Here is a 15,668-nt window from a genome sequence, read left to right as displayed (position 1 = left end):
ATGCAGAGGAAGTTACATAGATGTTTATTAAATTCAAACTGCCTAATAAAATCACCTTTTAAAAGTGTAATTAGATCTCAATGGAGTATTTTAAGACTATCAGGGCTAACAATAATTGCTTATCTGGGCACGGCCATTAATGACATGATTCTATGACAGAAATGAGAAAATCTCAATAATTGTGAGAACTAGATAAGAAAATTTTTCTTTTTCTTATTTTTTCCCATCTAGTGTTTACCATTTTTTTTTAGAGTTCAGATTATTTTCTTCTTGGACATAGAAACTCTACCTGCTATCAGTTTAAGCTAAATAGCCATCATGAGAAGAACATAAAACTGCCAAATGCATTAGACATGTTTTCAAACAGAGAGTTCCAATCCATCCCACACTATTTACTCTAATTAATTCTCCATGTCTACTTCCCCCAGGAAAATCTCAAGGTGTAGCACACCTCACCTTCCACATGGGGTTGAATGTGTTGGAATCTTGCTTGATCCTCAAATCTACACTCACTAGTTTTCCAGTTATCTTCTTAAAATGCTCCCTCATCTGGGCCATGTCTCTCAGCCTGAGGTCTCAGAGTCACTACATTCTAGGAAAAAATTTCACACTGCTAATCATTCCACACTCTTTGATCTCACCAACCTAACAACACTGCAAGACCCTTCAGAACCTTCGATGGTCTCTCATTAGCATTTTTTTTTAAGATATTAGTTATTTATTTAACAGAGAGAGAGAGACAGCCAGCGAGAGAGGGAACACAGGCAGGGGAAGTGGGAGAGGAAGAAGCAGGCTCCCAGCGGAGGAGCCTGATGTGGGGCTTGATCCCAGGACTCTGGGATCACGCCCTGAGCCGAAGGCAGACGCTTAACGACTGAGCCACCCAGGCACCCCCTCTCATTAGCATTTGACTCCATAGATGCTTGTCAAAGTCATGGACAACTGTTCTTAGATTACAATCACAGATGCTCAGAACAATGTCAGTGGCTGCAATGTTGTCATCCTCCCATCAGCTTCTTCTGCAACAGGCAGGAAGCAAGAAGGAAATGCTTTTAAGGAACTGTTGATCTCAGCATAGAACCTTGAATATTCATGCTTCTTTATATTATTATAATATTCTTAAAAGATTTTATTTTTAAGTAATCTCTACACCCAGCATGGGGCTCAAACTTAAAACCCTGAGACCTGTCACATGCTCGGCTGACTGAGGAAGACAGGCACCCCAAATTTTATTATAGTACTGTATTGTAATATCCTTGTATTATAATATTATGTCAGAAGAAGGATGAGAAGAAAGAGTGTCTGGAGTAATCAAATTCTAATTTTATATAGTTTTTGAAAGGGCTTATGTCATAGCCCCTCTTCTCTTTAATTTACACTTAAAGAGCTTGATTCTGTTTTTAGATGAGTTGGACACCAGCCACCTGCAATAACAAAAAGGAAGAAAAGCATCCTCTTCTATAGTGAGGACATGGTTTTATATCTTGATCTAAGAACCACCACAAGAAGCAATAAAATATTTTGGCTAATTACTGTCAGACAGAACTGTTTAACATCAACTCCACTGAATCTAAATTGTTGTCTTTGGCAGGAGTTCTCAGGTGTAAAACGGACACTACTAAATAACTCCATCCTGCAAGTCGATTCATCTTCTCACTTGCGAGTGTACTCTGTAGCCAACTTCTGCTCGTGGGCCAGTTGGCTTGTAGCACCACTTCACGCCAGGAGCGATTCTGATCTAACACTGAGTTTCTCTTACGGAGACAACACGTACACTTCCGTAACAGTTTAGGTACAAATAAATTATTTTACACACAGAACTCTGTGCTAACTAAATTGTCTACAAGCTGGTATGTGAAAAGCTCTTTCTTAAGGAAAGCGTTGCAGATTCGAAGGATGACCCTCTTCCGTGAGGGTGCACGTCAGATCCCTAAAGCGCACAGGGGAAGCTCTGTGTTGCTTTCCGATGTTTGAATTGCTCATGGGGATGGACCTTTCTGCAAACAGGAACGTAACTGTCTAAAATGTAACCACTGCGCATGGAATTCAGTCTCAGGTCCTCTAAAATCTGTTACTGGTCGCCAACATCTCTGAACTCTCTTAGCTTGACTTCCCTCAATGATGCCTTTCTTGCGATTTATGTTTTGCCCTAATTTTTATTAAAAGTTAACATAAAGAATAATCACCCCAAAAATAATTACTGGCCTTTGGCAAAACCACTGTTGATAGTATTGTCTATCGTATTGCTTACTTAGTGCGTATCTATATGAGACACAGACATTATATTGTGTATGTATTATATTGTCACTTTAGTGAGAATTCACGTGATAAAACCCTCCGCGTTTAATGCTAGCAGAGTCTCAACAAATGATCACGTGCGCTTCCATTGAGAGAAAACAGGGACAATATTATCCTTCTTGCTAGGAATTTGGGAGGTAAAGTGTTAAAATGGAGTTACTAGCCTCCTAGTTTCCTGATATAATTGACTTTAGAGTCTCTTAACTGCCTGAACTCACTCTCCATCCTCCTCTAAATCATCACCCCAGCCTTTCCCCCAATGCACTAACCTCTCTATCTTTACACAGGCATCATGTGCACGCCTCTTCGGGCATGCTGCTGATGAGAAATACCCCATGCCTTTAGCTGTTCTGACAGTTTTTCTGATCATTTTGCTCTGTTGTCAATCCACCCTCTACCCCCAATTTTATCCAACCTCGGTCTAATGTTCAGAAGTCACCAAAGTGAACACTTCCCTTGGCCGGATCATCTCATAATGCTTCCTACCATCACTCACGGCATTACCCCCAGCTGCAATGTCCTTTAGTGTCTCTGTGACTGGACAAATCCTACCCATATTTTAAGGCTCAGCACAAATTCTGACCCTTTGTCTACTTCCCTAATCTCACAAAGATCCCCCTTCTTTGAGGTTCTATAGCATTTATTATCTACAACTTGTAATGTTCTGCTTAATGAAGGTCATAAGTTTTTTCATGATAGTCTCCAGTATAAGCACAGTAAATGAAGCAGGCAAATCTTAACCGATGATTGTAACTAGTTCGAGTGAACTGCAATAATTCCTTAAGTTTTATCATTGATAGCAGCCAGAAGATCTTTATTCTTCCGCGAGAGCGGTCTTCGCCTTGTTCCACTCTCCAGCCCCAGTGCAGAGTTGGCATATGGTAGATAGTCAGTAACTATCTGTTGACTGAAAGAAAATTTTCAAGGACTCCATACTCCCTAGATCAGTTGTCCTCAATCCTTAGCAGACATGATATTATCCAGTTTTTAACCCAGAGTCACTGGTTTAGTAATTAAGATGCAGTGTAAGGGTCTATGAATATGATTGTTTAAAGAAGCATTCCAGGAGATTCTAACAGTTGAAGAAAGACTGCCCTAGAAAATAAAGTTTAAGTTCCTTTCCTTTATGTCATCTTTTCCCAACTTACTTCTTAAAACATTTTTAACTGTTCCCTCTTCATATGAAATACACTAACCAAACAGAATCATATACTATTGTACGTGCAAGACCTTTTTAGCACTAAAACTCAAACTTCTTTGAACCTCAAACTCCTCCCTCCGCATACTCGGGTTCTTACCCTTAGAGACCAAATCAAATACTACCTCTTCCAGGAAGCCTTCTCTTATTACCTCCCCACCCCACCTCCCTGGTTCCCAGGGGTTTGCTCACCAGTGATCCTGACTGAGTCTTCCTGCTTAGTGCCAAAGTTATTAATACATCTGATTGTTTTCTCTAATTTGTTTTTTTCCCTCTATTTAAAACCTAAAGACAGGTTTTATGCCTAATTCTTCTTTAATCCCCTGAAGTGCTTATCACATTAGATATGTAAAGTTGTTGCTTAATAAGTACTGAGTGAATTAATCAAAAAGGCAAGCAGACTCTGATGTTCCCACACGGGTTCTTTTTCCCTCCTCTCTGGGCCCCAGACAGTGACTTTCTGCCCACATGATTTGGGGTATGAAGTGGTTAAGCAATAACATCTCACTCCTCTTTCTTCAGAAGCATGTTAATGTTACATAGGAAATGACATGGCGTCCCTGGAGGGGAGAGCTGTTTTGAGTTGTCTCCAACAAGGAAGCGTTTCTTCCACGCTGGAGATCAGCTCACTTCTCCCTTTCAACTCAGTGTAGGAGAAAGAACACAGACAGGAGCAGGCTGGAGAGAGAGTTGCAGGACCAACTTAGAGACAAAAATCAGCTTCTCAGTTCACAAGTGAAGGCCGACAGCCTTTCTCTGAGCATGTCGGAAAGGAGCAAGCCTTCCGTAACGACTGAATTTGAAGTTCACTTTGAGCATTTGCATTGCAAAGACTCAGAAGCTCAAACCAAATGGTACATAGAAATGAGGTCAGGGAAAAGCAGAAAAAACAATCAGCCTAACAGCTCCAGCGAAGTCAGATCAGAGGCTTCCGCGACACGGATTAGCAGTGTTCAGGAGATGCGCAGTGAGGAGAAGACAAGGGTCAACAGCAGAACTCCACAGCATCTATTTTGAAATTATTACATATATTTATGTTTAAATAATATAGGCATTAAAATGTACTATTCTCTTTAAAAGCCTCTTTAGGGGTCGTATTAAATCCGGAACTATTGGCCCCTGGAATATAAGAACAGGACAGAAAGGGTGTTATGGAAATATCGTAATGAAGCTTTGATTGCCCAGAAAGCGCAAACTAAGTCAGCAGCATCCTTAGACCACGTTGTCTAAAGAATACTGCATTAGGTTGTTTGGGTTTTTTTTAAATATTTTATTTATTTATTTATTTATTTATTTATTTATTTATTTATTAGAGAGAGAGAGAGAGAGAGCATGGGGGGAGGAACAGAGGCAGAGGGAGAGAAAGAATCTCAAGCAGACTCCCTGCTGAGCATGGAGCCCAACGGGGGCTGGATCTCACAACCCTGGGCAGGAATCAAGAGTCCGACGCTGAATGGACTGAGTCACCCGGGGGGCCCCAGAATATTGCATTAGGTTTAAGACTGCTTAGTTCAACTCTCGCTTAGCTGAATTTTCAAACAAGATGGGTGCCCCCGATAAACACCAAACCTGCCAAATGATAATAAATGTTCGAACATTTTTTTTCTTTTTGGTACACCATCATTTAACTTTTCATTTTCCTGTTAATTCTAATGCCTTTTTTATTCCACAAAGCAAAAAAAGCAGTAAACCTAGTAAGACAACTCTGGGCCGCATTTCATTTGCGTTGAACTTACACTAGAGCAGACACAATTTCCCGACACAAACTTTCCGACGTCTCTCCCCACCAGTGAGGCACCGCTTACATTTGGGATCTATTCGATCAGCAGAGCGTAAGCTTTCACATATTAGCATTAACCGTGTATCTTTTCTTTTTTTCCAAGTGCTAAGGCACTGACTGGAAAATTTAATGAAACACTCACCCTGGCACTGCTACCTGCCTTTTGTCACTTTGAGCCGATAATGCCGCATAAACGTTTTCTTACCACCTCTGGATCTGTGGGCTTTAGCAGCCGCTGCTGGGAACTTAGTGCGAGTGTAAGTAGCTTTAGCAGCCTTGCTGCCTTGGTGTTAACTTTCAATAACTGGAACTGAGACAAGAGCCTGGCATATTCCTTCAATGCAAATGCTAAGAAATTTCCCTTATATTCATGCACTCAGAGTCTTGTTGATAAATAACACTAGGGCTCAAGCAAGCTTTATCCACAATAATCTACAGTATGACAAAAGGAAGGCTGCAGAATCATTGAGATATTAAATATGGAAGACCTCTAGGATTTCTTTTCAGCATTCTGCAGAAGAGATTTATTAGTAAGTCCTACCTTTATGGTAAATGATGCATAAATAATGGTAAAGGTGTATAAGGAGAACATATGAACACTCATACATAGAGCATAAATTGGGCGGGAGCCAGCTTTTCTAAGGGTGAATGGTTCTGCTCACTTGTTTAGAGTATATCCACCCGTGATGGATGCAAAACTGCAACATTTTCGAATGCTATTTGTTTCAAGGCAAAGAAAGAGGCTGGTTCTCTACAGAGCGTCAGGTTTTTATATGCCAAAGGATATCCCTTTTTCTATTTCAAGGGAGGAAGTGCTCAGTCAAGCCCCCCCGCCTCCACCCCGGGTTCATGGTTTTGCCTATAAAGTTTGAACTCATTTACGTCCAAAGGGAATACTCCCTTCCCCAAGTCCCACAGCCTTTGCATCGTTTTTATAAAGAGGAATAGCAACTCCAAGTACTTTTAGAAATAGTCATAAAAATAATAATTTTGTGATCAGAAAAAGTATGGCAACCAAATACCTACAGGCCTCGTTGTTCTTCCTGTACTGTACTTTTCTGCTGTTTTCAATGGGGTTTGAATAGAATATTCGGGAAAACATGTCACTTCTTCAGAGACAGAAAGGCCCTTTCTGATGAAGCCCCCTGCAGATCATCTGTTCACTGGAGGTGATGTCTGCAGCTTGACAAGAAACTGTGACATTACAAAGCAGGACGAGGAGTGGCTTGCAACCAGCAGAGCGTGTGCAGAGCTGGCGCACGCTGAAAAGTCATTTCCTTGTTCGTCCTTTCTTTTTTTTTCTCCCTACAGTGTCTTTTGCCTTTGTCATTACTCCCATAATATACAATTTTGTTTTCTGCTTGTAATTTTCTGCTGCGGTGATTTCAAAGTTTCAGGATAATCCATTATTGCAAGGATGATACGATATATATATTTGAGCTGGCTTATTTGCAAGTTATGAGAAGTTTTACTTCATATGACTCAGCCTCAAAAATCTGACTGGAAGAGCAAGATGCTTTGGCCTGGCCTTCACTGGGCCTCCTTGCTGGTTTGATCCAGGTCTGAGGCAATTTGCATTTAAAACAATTCAATAATTGATCTCAATCGTTCCCCATATGGCTAAGGTGCTAAGGAAAAACCAGCTAGTTATTGCCTTCCTGACTCGAGAGAGAAAATGGTTATATTTTATTAAATGTAAGACAAACTTGAGTGCAGTTTTCAGTAATAGCTCTCAAAGCTGGTATTAAGTACCTGAACAGATAGGACGATGATAAGGTCAAGAACGAGGATATTTAAACATCTGTAGGCTTTTTTTTTTTTTTTTCCTTGCTTCTTTTTTCTATTTAAACTTAAGCTTTTAAATCTTGAAAGTTCATGTCCAGGGCCTTGATCAGAGATGATAAATGAACTACTGAATTGGAAGAAGATGCTGCTATTATTTTAACCAGTAAACTAACTCAGGGTTAATCTGGGTGTTATTTAACCTATTGAAAGTGTTTTGAGTGAACATATGGTTTCTATTGTGAAATCAAGGCACAGTTTTAACTATGAATATAGATAATTACCCTTTGGACTTTAAACATTTATATGTGTCACGTTGTGTCAGAGCATTTTTCATGGTCGATAGGTTGAAAGGTTATAAAGTTGAAAATGAAAATCAGTACTTTTGAGTAAAACTATATAGCCAGCACAAATAATGCAATTCACTACTGCTCTCTCTTGGAAAGAGCTAGTAATAACACTCAAGAAAACAATCACTACACCAACAATAGCATAGATCACAACTGCAAAACACGATCTCCGTTCAAAACCTAATCTTTAAGCCTAGAAATTCAGCATATTAATATATATATATATATTTCATGAATATCTCTCAATGATTATTTTATCAACTGAATTATAAATGATAGATATTTTTCCCTTAGTGTAATGGAAAGAAAGAACATTTAGAATTATTTTCAAACTTCACATAAATGTGTCTGCTTCAACTTTGATTTGAACATTGAATAGAAATGAAAGTTTTGAGCAGATATTGAACTTTTACAGCAGGGAGGGTACATATTTTGTAAATTGCTCAGCATGACTTCAAGACATTAGGCCTATACACACAACTCCTTGAAATAGAATCAGACCTTCTTGCAAATACTCACAGGTCTTCTGAGTAGATGGATGTCATATATTCTCAAAGGAGCATCCCTCCCTTTGTAACATAATAACTCCAAATTTTCAAACTTATAGGAGAGAGAAACTGATGTGCTTTGGGGGCAGGTCTATTTTAAAATTAATGCCACCACTGTGACTAAATATTAAAGAACTGTTTTATCAACAGGACTGAACTGACAGAATGTAGCTATAAACATAGAGCTTATTTTCAAAGTAGTATTTCCAAAGTAGCGTTGCATTTCAGAGCTACGGCTCCCATTTGCCTTGACTGATGACTTGCTACAAACAAGAAAAGACGGAGATAGTTACTCCTTCTAGGCTCTTACCTTTCAAATGGCACACCGGAGGGGTGGGGAGACAGTATGTTGAGTGCCTTTGGTTTTATTAGAAAGGGAAGGTACATACATTGCGACGTGAGCTTTGTTGCTCGACTTGTTTGGAACCATCGATATCAGATGTCTTCGTCTTTTTGAAGATCTCATAGCCAAAGTGTGGCAAAATGGTATTCCTGTGATGTAAGATGACAAAAGACAAATCCAACTAGTGATGAAGGTCTTTGGAAAATAAGAGCAGATGACCACGACGGAAACAGAGTTTACATCATGCTAGACTGACAACCAGTTCAGGGACAAGCGCACAGTCCTTTTTTGAGAAACGTATTGGCTTTCACTTTCTAACAATAAACACCATGTAAGCCTATAAGTGCTGATTTGTTTATAGCCCATCGTATGTGTATGTTATTCCCATCTTTAAAATTAAAGGATTAAAGTTTTCGGATTCCTACATCCATTACCATGATAATCAGAGTTTTTTCCAGAGCTGAGGCCATTCTTCCTCCAAGGAAACCATGAGTTTGGTCAGACCAATTCCGCACTAAAAGGTAAATGACTGAACTTGAAAAGACTGTGATAGTGTCTGAATAATTAGCCAAATCTTCCTTTAAACCTCTCCACAGTGAGAAGAAACGTGAGAAGCATACCTCTGCTTGTAATTCAGCTCACGATTAAATTGGTCTTAACAGATAGAAGTGAAAGAAAGATGGGAGTGGGGTCAGGGAATAGAATCAGGCTCTCACACAATGTTGTCCATAGTGGATGAGGGGGCAAAACAGCAGGTTATAAGAAACCAACGATTTCCAAAAGAACATTCATTGTTCTCCCAGCCCAAAATTGTTTGCTGCTCCCCCCAACATATACACTTTCAAAATGGACTGTTTATTAGCCACCCCTCATAGGCAATTATAGACTGAGGGGATAATATGCTTTGAAACACTGGCTTTTTAAGAAAGAGCTCCATAATTAACAATTCGCAAGCTACTAAATGCACTACACATTAAAGAGAAAAATACATATGTCACACTGCTAACATGAGGTTGAACTCTTTTATGCAACGTATTTTTATGATTTTGAAAATAATATATTTAAATAGAAAAAAAGATTTTGGCTGCTTGCATAATATAAGGTATAGAATATGAGAATATTTAAAACTATTCTATTCAATTGTTTATATGATAGGTCCTTTCATACTTTTAGAATTTGCATTTTTATTATTCATATAAATTCTATTTTCCCCCAATAATCTTATCATATCCCCACCTGCCCTAAAACTGTCAATCTTTTATACATGGAAGCATTTAAAGAGGAAGCATCTAAAATTTACCTTATTGTCTATAATAATACATACAAGGTATTTTTAAGTAAGTAAAACAAATAACTTTTCCATGATTTAATCTTTTCATGTTCTTTATGTTTTTTTAGAAATAGTGTTTATATGAAGTTCCCACAATGCCTAAGTTTTTTCTTATATTCATGAGATATTTAAAGTATTATTACCCCAATATTTTTCAATTTCCACTCTTGAAAGAGCAAGAGGATGAAAAGAACACAAAGTGGGGGCACCTGGGTGACCCAGTCAGTTAAGAATCCGACTCTTGGTTTCGGCTCAGATCATGATCTCAGGGGTGAGGTAGAGCCCCATGACGGCCTCTGCGTGCTCAGCTCAGAGTCTGCTTGAAATTCTTTCCTCCTCCCTTTCCCTTCCCTTCTGCTCCTCCCCCCACTCACATTCTCTTTCTCTCTCTCAAATAAATAAATAAATAAATAAAATCTTCAAGAAAAAAAAAAAAGAGGGGACACAAAGTGTTTATCTCAAACAGAAGGAAATATTTCCTAACAAAATTGTTGACAATTTGAATTAGTATAAGAAAATTGATTTAAATATTCTTTCCTTCAATTTATTATTATCATTAATGATTTATTAGCCCCTGATAATTAAATGAATGTATGTGCACAATTTTCATAGAATGGTGCTTGGAACACAGTGTATGGTCAATATGTCTTGTCATTATTTATTCATTAATTCATGTATTCCATAAACATTAATAGAGTGCTCACTTTGGTATTAATGGTAAACTAGATTAACACTATCTCCCCTCACAGATTTTGCAATCTAATCTGTATTGTAAACTTTGTCTTAACAGATTTTTTATTAAGACTGGTTATATTTCTGGGATAGCTCAGGAGCAGTGTTACAAAGTAATGGAGGAATGGGTTTAATGGCCTCTTCAGGACCCTTCCATTCACAAGAGTCTTCACATGTTCTAATAAACCACTTTCAAAGTAAAATCAGAAGTAGCTGGTCAGCTACTCATCACACCCTGAACTCAATATTGTGCTCTTTAAGTAAGCCAGGGCTCAAAGTTGGAGTTCAGAAGGGAAACACCCAGAAGTTGGTCTCATGCAGTAGTTGAAATACGTTATCCTATACCTACTTCTGAGAGATGTAAATTGGTTAATGAGATCATTTCCATAAAGTTTATAAGCTTCTTGGAAATGCAGTGATGGACAGAAACCAGATATTATAAGAATTATTCTAGTGCTTTAAGACCCATTTATAAGGTTGACCCCATTATCTAGGCTGAGAGAGCCAGTTACCTGATATTCCCAGTCTTGCTCTCCTTGGGACAGGAAGTGACAAAACTGACTTTTAAAATAGTCCTTATTACTATTTTAATGAATATTGAAACATTTATTAAGAATTCATAAAAAAACATTAACTAATCTTAAGAAAATTCCTGGAAAAGACTAACACCTGTGAAAACACATAAAGCACCCATGACTGTGGTTCACACTCACCATTTTATTTTACCACATTTAATAACATTTGCTGCACTGTATTACATCATAATCTGCCTGTGGCTTGTCTCATGAGGCCAAGCCCAAAAATAAAGAAATGAGACCATGTTAAGGGCATTACCCAAAAAAGTCATGATTAATTCTGGAATACTGGTAAACTTCCAAAACAAAACAAAACAAAACATTTTCTGATTTCTCAAAAGTTCTGGAAATCATCACAGTATTATTAGAATCATTTCTGGAGAAGAAAATGAATAGTATTGATGTTATGTTAGCATTAGATATTATTATTTATTTATTTTGCAATAAAACCAAAGTGGATGTAATTAGAGTTATTATTCCAAAATTGAAACACAAGGGGTATCTTTCCTGTGACACCATTATTATACCTATGAGAAATTTACCATTTCTTCTAATTCATTTCTTCTTCTTTAAATGTATTAGAAATTGATAGGAAGTAATACACATTAATAATTAAGACAGACATGATTTCAACCCTTCACATCTCCAAAAATAATATTCATGTACACTGTGATCCATTACTAAAATATCTTTAACAGGGGTGACTGGATGGCTCAGTCAGTTAAGCATCTGCCTTCAGCTCAGTTCATCATCTCAGGGTCCTGGGATTGAGCCCATGTAGGGCTCTCCACTCAGCGGAGAGTCTGCTTCTCCCTCCTCCTCTCCTTGTGTGTGTTTGTTCTCTCTCTCAAATAAATACATTTAAAAACCTTTAAAAAATAAAAAATTAAAACATCTTTAATAGCACATGAGTATGCTACTCAACTAGAGGAAGGTTTGATGCTTATCTGTAGAGTCCCTACCCACTCCAAGTACTAAGTGTTAAAAGACCTAAAAATTATATGAGATCACCTTGTTAATCCAATCCCTAATTTATTCATAAAGGGGAAAGTTGAATTTTAAAAATGCTGAAAGAACTGTCACATGATATACAAATTTTCAGAATATTTTGAAGTTCTTTAATATGCTGGTGGATGGAAAAGTGATGACATCAACCACTTGCCTAGGTTTGAATTCCACTGCTGCGTGTTCAATGCTGTGTATCCTTAGACAAATAACTTTACCTCTTTGATCTTCCATTTGTTTCATTTGTGAAATGGTGATAACACAATCTCTCTCACAGGCGTGATGTGATGGTATTGCATGTAACCATCCCATCATGTCTGTTCAAACAATTGTATTAACCCCATTTTTACAGGAATTGTAGTATCACTATGGAGCAGAGTACATGGTATATCATATCTAGTGTTCAACAAAATGCCAGTGTTTTTTTCAGTCTTTATATTTCAAAAATGTTTTCACATATTATCTGCTTAATTAAATAAAGCATTCTAGTCAAGGTAATCTGAAATCAGTTTACAATAGCAAACTTAAGCTCTAAAGCATATTTTAAACGTGTCAATAGCCATCCTTTGCATCCATCACTACCTTCACTCATTTGGATTTCTTGCCTGGTTACTTTAGTTGAAATTGAAAAAGCATTCATGACACTGTCAAATTAAAATTAGGAATGCAGAGGAGATGTGGTGTCATGAGCACTGGTTATTATATAAGATTGATAAATCATTGACCTCTTCCTCTGAAACCAGTAATATATTAAATGTTGATTAATTGAATTGAATTTAAATAAATAAATAAATAAATAAATAAATAAATAAATAAATAAATAAAATATTCATAACCAACAAAATGATCATTAAACTAATATTAGATCTCAGTTGAAGGTCTGGAAAATCTGTTAAGTTAGAAAAATCATTCATGGATGAAGAAGAACTGAGAATGCTCCCAATACCTTCATCCTTTCAAGTGGACTCCTATAAAGCATATAGCCTTCTCTTCTTGTCATCCTGAAGCCATAAACACTCATTGAACTTCATCCTCATACTGAGAGTATCTCAATAAACGTTAAAATTAACTATAAAAAATAAAAATAAAATCAGGAATGCAATTATGTAAACTGGTCTGCAAATTGTGTAAAACACATTGTCATTTTTATCTCAAAAAATGTGCTCACTCTATAAAGGATAGCGGCCTTTCACACTCAACTGTTTCCAAAGTGAATGAAAAAAACAAGGTTTATACCACATATAGATGCTAAATTATACTCTCATTAAGGAGGAAACATCTCCTTCTACAAAGGAACTTCTAACTAGAAGAAACTAAAAAGTATAGGCTAAAAGAGCACATGAGGTATATATTAATCTCTAATTACAATAAGTTTAATACAAGGTCTAAAAAACGTTCCTAAAATTTATTTTTTGCAATTATTGAAGAAGAGCGTCTTTACAAAAAATGCATAGCTAGTGCCTAAATGCCCAATTTATTTCTATTATTGCCAGAAATGTGCATATAAAGTAATTTTGCAGGTGGGCTCATTGCACCTGTTTTTCAAATGATAGTCTTTAATGAACTGTCTTCTTCAGAAATACGCTCAGTAATAAATATGTAGGTTTTGCATCAATATCAAGACAACTGGCCATGTCCTATTCAAATATTAAAGTGAGAGTTAGGTATTCTTCATATGTCTCCAATATAATGTAAGCAATCTGTCAGAATTTAATGACAGCAATGATAGCCTCTTTAAAAAAATATCTTCATAAATGCATCTTTTTTCCCTTTGCTCTAAGAATTCTGCAAGAGACAGGTGATTGGGATAAATTAATATCCATCTCAATTTCTATTCTTCAGATACCTAAAATCCACAAGCCTTAAAATTTAACTCTATTAAATTCTCCTATACTTGCTGTCCCATTGCTTTATTTTTTGCAGGTGAGGAGACAGACCTAGAGAAATTGAGCGATTCTACATCACACAAATAGTGATTCACATGCACTCAAATCGCGACACATCCAGGCCAGTTTTCTGGGTTTTGTTTTTCCGCATTTTTGTTTTGTTTTGCTTTGCTTTAGTTAAAGCAGTAGATTCACCCAGCAAGAGGTTTGGCTGTGAATTTCTTCTTCTTTAATAAGAAAAGGATTTCCTATGTTTTAATAAGATAAGGTTACCTAATTGATAATAATTTTCTATATTCTTCCTCAGAAATTTAATTCGCAAGATGTGCTTCTGCATGCTGTGAAGAAATGTATTTTTAGAAATGTGTGCCACTTATTCCTGTGAATTTTCCATAACAGATGGCATAGGTATTTGACTTATGCACTCACCTTCATGTGGCCTGCTGACTATTAGCTTTTTGTTTTTATCTGAGGACACTTTTTTGTTCATCACTGAAACCTGGCCTACCTTTTCCACTGCATAAAATATTATTTCTAGGGAGAAAAAAAAAATGTAAGAGAAATTTTCATGTTATTGAAATTGAACACGATTTGGTGATTAATTGCATTGTTCTCATTACGTTCTCTGCCTGATGTTCAGGGCTCATTACTGCAGTGTGAATTCAATGGAACCGGAATCTTAACCAGGTGTGGGTTATTAAAGTGGCAGTGCCCAATTTGAAACTGTTAAAGGAGGTGTATCAAAGTTGATATGCTTAACTATGTTCTTCTCCTAGCAAGAAAAGTAGCGCTTGCTCAAGAAAATCACTCACATCCATCATGTGACAAAGGGATTCAAACTCTTCTTCCTCTGCATAGAGCAGGAGGGAATCGTGCCTATAGTATGCACATTTCAGCAGTTTCAAAGCTGACACAAAATAGAGTTTATTAAAAAGCATATTTTGGGGTATTTGTAAAATTATTTCTCACAAAGAAGATGTTTTCCTTCACTTAGAAGAAAATAGAAGTTGAGAGAGTGCAAAAGGTATATATATATATATTAATCTTTAACTGCAATAAATGTAATCCAAATGCTAAAAAATATTCTCAAACTTTTATTCACTCGAGCTTAAAGATGAGCTAACTTCTTCAGGAAGATGAAAGCATGCTCAAAAATCAATTGAAAGTGAAGTTTCATTAAATCCTTCATATCTGTAGGTCGTTCCACTGTAACAACGTCAAGGGCAGCCTCAAGCAATAGACTTGGGCACTGTGGTGCTACAGATACGATCCAGCTTAGGGCCTCCTCATGGAGATTTCTGGTTCATAATGTTAGATCGACAGCAAGTTTGGCACAAGTCAGAAAAGTAAGGTAGATGGACATACACTGAGAGTTTGGAGGGAAAATAGTATGTTGGGTAGAGTTCGGCAGTTTATAAAGCAATTCATAATCTAATCATGCACAACCTTCCTGGGAGCCAACTACAAGGGCTCCCATTTTACACATAAATAAACTCAAGTTCAAGAGCATAAATTTCTTGCCCCAAATCCTATATCTAGTTAATGATAATGTGTGGATTGGAACCCTTTCCTTCTCTCTCCACCTGTACATAGACTGTTCATAAGTGGCTAAAATAACTTTTTGCCGAGATGTAGAAGTTTTTGAGGATGTAATTGGCACGTTTGCCATCTTACTTTCTCTTACGTGCATACTGAAAGGCAGTGAAGAGTCAAATTACATGTTGCTGTGGTTTCTCAGCAATTGGAGAATGGCAAAGAAACTGGAGAATGGCCCTGTTACCAGGAAAGATTCAGAGGGAAAAAATATATATATATATAGCTTAACCAGAATGGGGCTTGGA

The sequence above is a fragment of the Ursus americanus genome, chromosome 12, assembly GCF_024610735.1.
Source record: "Ursus americanus isolate L20-20 chromosome 12, mUrsAme1.1.p, whole genome shotgun sequence".
In the NCBI taxonomy this organism is placed as follows: domain Eukaryota; kingdom Metazoa; phylum Chordata; class Mammalia; order Carnivora; family Ursidae; genus Ursus; species Ursus americanus.
The sequence above is the reverse complement of the archived record's forward strand: the minus strand, read 5'-3'. Positions refer to the sequence as shown.